Below are 6219 nucleotides of genomic sequence, written 5' to 3'. Positions count from 1 at the left end.
TGCAAATCTTGTGGGATAGCGGCACTGCTCTAGGGTGAGGAAAGGACCAAGAGTGAACATTAGAGGTTAAAACGACGGAATGTTGCTAGGCAACATATAATTTGGCTCTGTTATCTCGCATGCATGTCATTACCCAAAATGATGGCTCTACATTCTAATTATATGTTTAATTGGTGCATGTGGACGCGGAATCATGTGAGGCCAAAAGTGCATGTTTTATGAAGAGGGTCACGGAGGATAAGGGCCAGAGACTGTACAATAATACTGTCGCATGGAGGAGAGCGGGAAAATATATATTTTTTCTTACTGGCCAAAATGCATAACAAACCGTCAAAGCTATGAAACTAAATCTAGAAAATCTGTTTACTGTTGTCAGCATTTTTATTTATGCATTAAAAAAACAGCATTGTTCTTTTTTCACCAAAAAACAAAAACAAAACAATGTTTACTACCATTTTTATCATGTGATCACTGTGTATTTGCATCTGAATATAGCCACCAAAAATTGACTAGACAAAAAAGTTTGTCAAGACAAACTTAATGTTGGCTTGATAAAGTCGGACTAGACAGTTTAAAAACTTTTAGTTTAAATTAAGTTTGACAGTTTTCAGTCTGAAATAGTCTGAAGTTTAAAGTAGTTTTAAAAGCTTAATGTTTGATAGCTAGATAGATAGCTAGCAAGTTACTAGCATGACTAGCATGTTGCTAACATGTTTGCAGCATGACTACTAACATGTTGTTAACGTGATTAGTATGTTGTTATCATGTTTACAGCATGATTACCATGTTACTAGCATGTTGATAGCACGTTTTTAGCATGATTAGCATGTTGGTAGCATGGTTAGTAAATTACTAGCATGTTTTTTAGTATGGTTAGCAATAGGGTTACCACTTTTAATACCCAAAAATAAATAAATAAGGGACGCATTCGGGGGGGGGGGGTCATTGTTTTTTTTCTACTTTTTAGAAATGGGGTCTATATACCCCGTTAAAATGTAATCATGTCCCATATCTCAAAAATGCTGCAGTAAAAAGGTTTCATATGAGTTTTGCATATAATATGGGACGTCCTGAATAAGAACTGATCATTGTTTTTTTCTACTTTTTAGAAATGGGGTCTATATACCCCGTTAAAATGTAATCATGTCCCATATCTCAAAAATGCTGCAGTAAAAAGGTTTCATATGAGTTTTGCATATAATATGGGCCGTCCTGAAGAACTGATGTTTTTTTTCTACTTATTAGACTCTAAAGTCTAATAATGTCCCATTTCTCAGAAAAGAACCGTCAAGTACACCAATAAATAAAACGGATATTAAAGCAGAAATGCAAATAAATAAGTAAGTAAAAATTCACGAGCATTTTGTAGTATTATCTCTCAGTCCTGGGCATCTAAATGAAAAGCGCTCTGCAAGCGCGTTCTCTCTGTGTTGTTTCCTCGTTGTTTCTGAAACTACCGTAATCACTGTAATATGCGCGCATACTTAAAATCAATCGCGGCTGGCTTGACCGTGTTTTTCTGAACCGCGGCTGGCTTTACCGCAGTGAGTATTTGCATGAGACGCTGCTTTAAAAAAAATTATAAAAAATACGGGACAAAACCCGTCCCGTATTGATTCAAAACGGGACGCGCAATTTTCATTCTCAAATACGGCACGATTCCGTATTTTAAGAGACGGGTGGCAACCCTAGTTAGCAAGTTACTAGCAAGTTGCTAGCATTAATAGCATGTGGCTAGCATGTTTTCACCATGATTAATATGTTACTATCATGTTGTTAACATGTTTCTAGCATGATTAGCATGTTACTAACATTGTTAATATCACTTGCACGTTATTAGCTTGTTGCTAGCATGATTAGCATGTTACTAGCATTTTGCTAGCATGATTTTATCACGATTAACCTTTTACTAGCATGTTTTAGCATCATTTGCAAGTTACTAGCATGTTACTAGCATGAATAGCATGTTACTAGCATGTTTGCATGATTAACAAGTTACTAGCATGTTAACACGATTCTAGCATGATTAGCATGTTACTAGCATGTTTCTAGCACGAAAAGCAAGTTAGTTTGAATGAGTTGAAATGTATTAGAAATAGTTGATAGAAGGGAAGTTTGATTGAGTCTCAGGGGATTCTGGGAGTTTTGACAGTTGGAGTTTGAATAGTCTTGGCTCATTTGAACATCCAATCAATGTAAGTCTATGGGATTTTTTTTCCCAGTTTTATTTGTTATTTTTAGGTAAACCATAAGTCGGATCAGTTAGAAAAGATACAGCACACCTGGTGAGATCAGTCTGAAGATCTGGGCTGAGTTTGGAGTTTGTAGATTTAAAGCTCGAGGAGGACTTAGAGCTGATCATTTTAGTTTCAGAAGAAGAAAAAAATATTAAGTTTAAATTCAGCATTTCAGTAAGTTGGCTTTCTCAAGCCAATTTAACTAAATATGTAGTTGTTATTGTGCAATGTATATATAGTCAGAGCTGGGTAGATTAAGAACTGTAATGCGTTACGGATTACAAATTACATGATAAAATTGTAGTTAGTAACATAAAACATTACATTACACATTTTAGGTAATATAATCAGACTACTTTTAGATTACTTTTAGATTGCTTTTGACCTAACTCGTTTAACAATTGGGATCCCAATTCATCGGTCTCCGACATGACGTCTCCATTCCCTCCTTCGGGGAACGAGGGTTACATACGTAACCGATACGTTTTGATGTGTTTACGGTAGGACATTTACAAAATATCTTCATGGAACATGATCTTTACTTAATATCCTAATAATTTTTGGCATAAAAATCTATCATTTTGACCCATACAATGTATTTTTGGCTGTTGCTACAAATATACCGATTCTACTTAAGACTGGTTTTGTGGTCCAGGATTACATTTAAGGGTCAAATAAGGTGTAAATCCTTAAGTTAATAAATGGCATTCAGTTGAGCATCTACAAAGCAAAACATTCAAATTCAGAAACACTCAACATGTGCTGATATTGTTGTCCTTAATTCCCATTTCACACATGGCCGGTGAAGAAAGAAGCCTGTGCAACTTAAACACCTGTGTAATTGGGAATTACAGACAAATACGGTATACTGTCTCTAAAAGCACTCAAGAAGGCACGGTTCCTTTCGTGCTTCACGTCAGCCGTGTGGGTTTAAAAGCAAAGACAGGAACCTATTTCTCAGAAATTAATCCCTTTGCATGACTTGCTTTTGGGCAATTTTCTGCTCAAGATCAAAACGCATTGATTTCACATTGCATCCATGCGCATTCTCATGCCTGCGGTAATCCATTGACCACCTGTTCACCCCCTCCACGGCGCTGAGGCCTAAGTAACTCAGTCACGGCTGCTTAAAACTTATTGAACCGTGGAGGAAAGGTCAACCCCCACTAAAACCTCGCCTACCATCCCACCCAATGAATTCCACACACTCCTACAGTCATATGTGGGAGCGAGGCCTTGAACAGACCACAGACTTTCATATCAGATACAAAGATGAAGAATCCTCAACGAAGTGTTGTTTTAGAATCTCCCAGAACAAGATCAATGAAATTTGGACGTTCTGAAGTAGATCAATGGTGATTACGTGAAACCTTCTGCTCTTTGTAATTGCAAAGTGAGAAGAGATTGGCCCTTCGCCACCAGGCCGCCTCTGTTCCAGACTGTTGTTGGGTGGTCATTGTTATTTAGATGTGCTGACAGGTTTGCGCTCCCCCGCCCTTTCATGCCACAGTCCCGATTGTGTTGCTTTGACCAAACAGATGCGCCTGAGCAGCAGTTAATTTTTTTCTTAGAACAATGCCTTCAACCCTTTCTCGGCTAACCGAGACTCACAAATCTTAGCTTTCTTTTAAATACCAGCAGTAAATTTTCACATGAATTGGAGTTTGTGCTTAACTCCGTGAGACCGGCGAGTCTATTCTGGTGTTGCTGGGCAGAGTTTTGTTTATGGGCCATTTTACAGAATTGGTCCAAAGTCAGAGTTGGAAACGTCTTAAGAAACGTCTTTTTTGTAATATTTGTCCTCTCCCTAAATTTGTGACTACCGAAAAACAGTATATAATTTATTATTTGAAGAAGGGTTGTACTGAACTATTGGGATTTTGTTTACATCTACCGTGTAAATATATTTTTTAATATCATAATAGCTATTTTATTACATAAAATTATTATAATTTTAACGTACATACTAAAACACTAAAAATACATACTGAAATACTCAGAATTTGCAAAATGGTAGTAACATTTTGTTGATTTCCCCTAAATAAAGGGATTGTGTCCTTTTGTCACTACAGAAACAAAGATGACATGTTTTGGTCAAGACTGTCATGGCAGTGACAATTTTAGATAATAATTTAGATAAATTTGGGCCCAGCTCAAACATGCATTAGTTCATGTTAAATTAAATCAGCATTAGTTTTGGTCGTGATTAGTTCGGAAGTGGCAATTTTATGGGATAACACCCCAAAAAACAATGATGTTGTAACGAAGGAGGTCTCGGGACAGGCGTTCGGATCCAAATGCAGGCTTTATTAGAAGGCGTGGTAAACAGACAGGGTCAATCACCGGCAAACAACGACAACGAGGATAATCCAAAGAGTAGTCAAACACAGGCAGAAGGTCGGGGCTGGCAGCGAGAATCAAAACACGGGGAGGAGTCCAGGAATCAAACACAGGGAAAACAAACACGGAAAGAAACGCTCGGAAACAAAGACCATACGGAACAATAAGACTTCGCCAAGAGCTGTGTGTGTGAGTGGCTTAAATGCATGAGAGTCAATGTGAAACAGATGTGTGCAGCAATCAGTGCAGTGGAAAACGAGGAGCAGGTGTGTGCAGTGATTGGTGCAGTGGCTTGTGGGGATTGCAGTCCAGAAGTGTGGTGCAAGAGTTCATGATGACCGGATCGACCAGATACGTGACAGATGTGCTATTGAAACTTCACCAAATGTTTCGGTCGTGACTGTTACGGTAGTGATAGTTTTATGGGATAACACCCCAAAAACAATGAAGTCACTAGCAAAACTTCACCAGATGTTTCGGTCGTGGCTGTTACGGTAGTGGAAATTTTATGGGATAACACCCAAAAATGAATAAGGTCACTAGCGAAAATCACCAAATGTTTTGGTAGTGACTGTTACGGTAGTGACAGTTTTTTTATGGGATAACACCCAGAAAACAATGACGTCAATACCGGAACTTCACCAAATGTTTCGGTCGCGACTGTTACGGTAGTGACAATTTTATGAGATAACTGTTCAAAACATATTTATTTCAAAATAACGGGCCCTACCTTCTTACCATATAGCTACGATTGAGGGGGACACATACATATGTCCTGATCATAAATGTAGGGGTTTAGTTAAAATCTCAGTCAATCGACTAAAACATACACTCAATAGTGACATGAAAATGCTGGACATAAAGTTTCATAATTTACAAAGAAACTTTTTTTCTAAATCAAAAAGATACTTTTAAAAACAACAATGGAATAATATGCAAAAAATATATTAATATCATTTTCACAAGTTGAAATGTAGGGGTTAGGGTTCAGGACAGCCATCTCCCAATTAAAAATAGCAAATAAATTATGATTTTATTTGTATTAAGCTTACTGATATTTTAAATATTATTATGGGTTTAAATAGAAAATAAAATAATCTTAGTAAACATCTAAGAACTGAATTCTTAAATGTGTTTTTTGGTTAAGGGAAAGCAGTTTGCACCAATTCTGTAAAATGGCTCTTATAGGTGACCTTGTGGAGAACAAGTGGGACCAACAAAACCAAGGTTGGATCCATCTTTGGGCTCTGATGACCGTGAACACTTTAATAATTTTGGATGTAAGCCAAACACTGAGGTATTATTTCGATCTACAACAACTCGCATGGGGCTTTGAAAACACCTGCTAGAGAAACAGAAAGCACAATTTAACCAGAGTGTTCTGTCTGTTTCGATTCTCCCACAGTTTACAATGAGAAAACATGGATCCCAGCACATGAATCATAAATGTAGGGTTTGTCAGGCTGAGTATGTTACGTTCCTGTTATACCCACAAATCAACAATCTGTCCGTGGAAATCTTGGAATGTGTAAACATGACAACAACCTGTGTACACCGATACACAAGAAAAAAAAAAAACAGAGCAGTAGGCCTACCAGGGTACTTCCAAAAATCAGCAGAGATTTACCTCAGAATTTCGTTA

Source organism: Garra rufa, chromosome 7 (assembly GCF_049309525.1).
Source record: "Garra rufa chromosome 7, GarRuf1.0, whole genome shotgun sequence".
Classification (NCBI taxonomy): domain Eukaryota; kingdom Metazoa; phylum Chordata; class Actinopteri; order Cypriniformes; family Cyprinidae; genus Garra; species Garra rufa.
Note: the sequence above shows the minus strand (reverse complement) of the source record.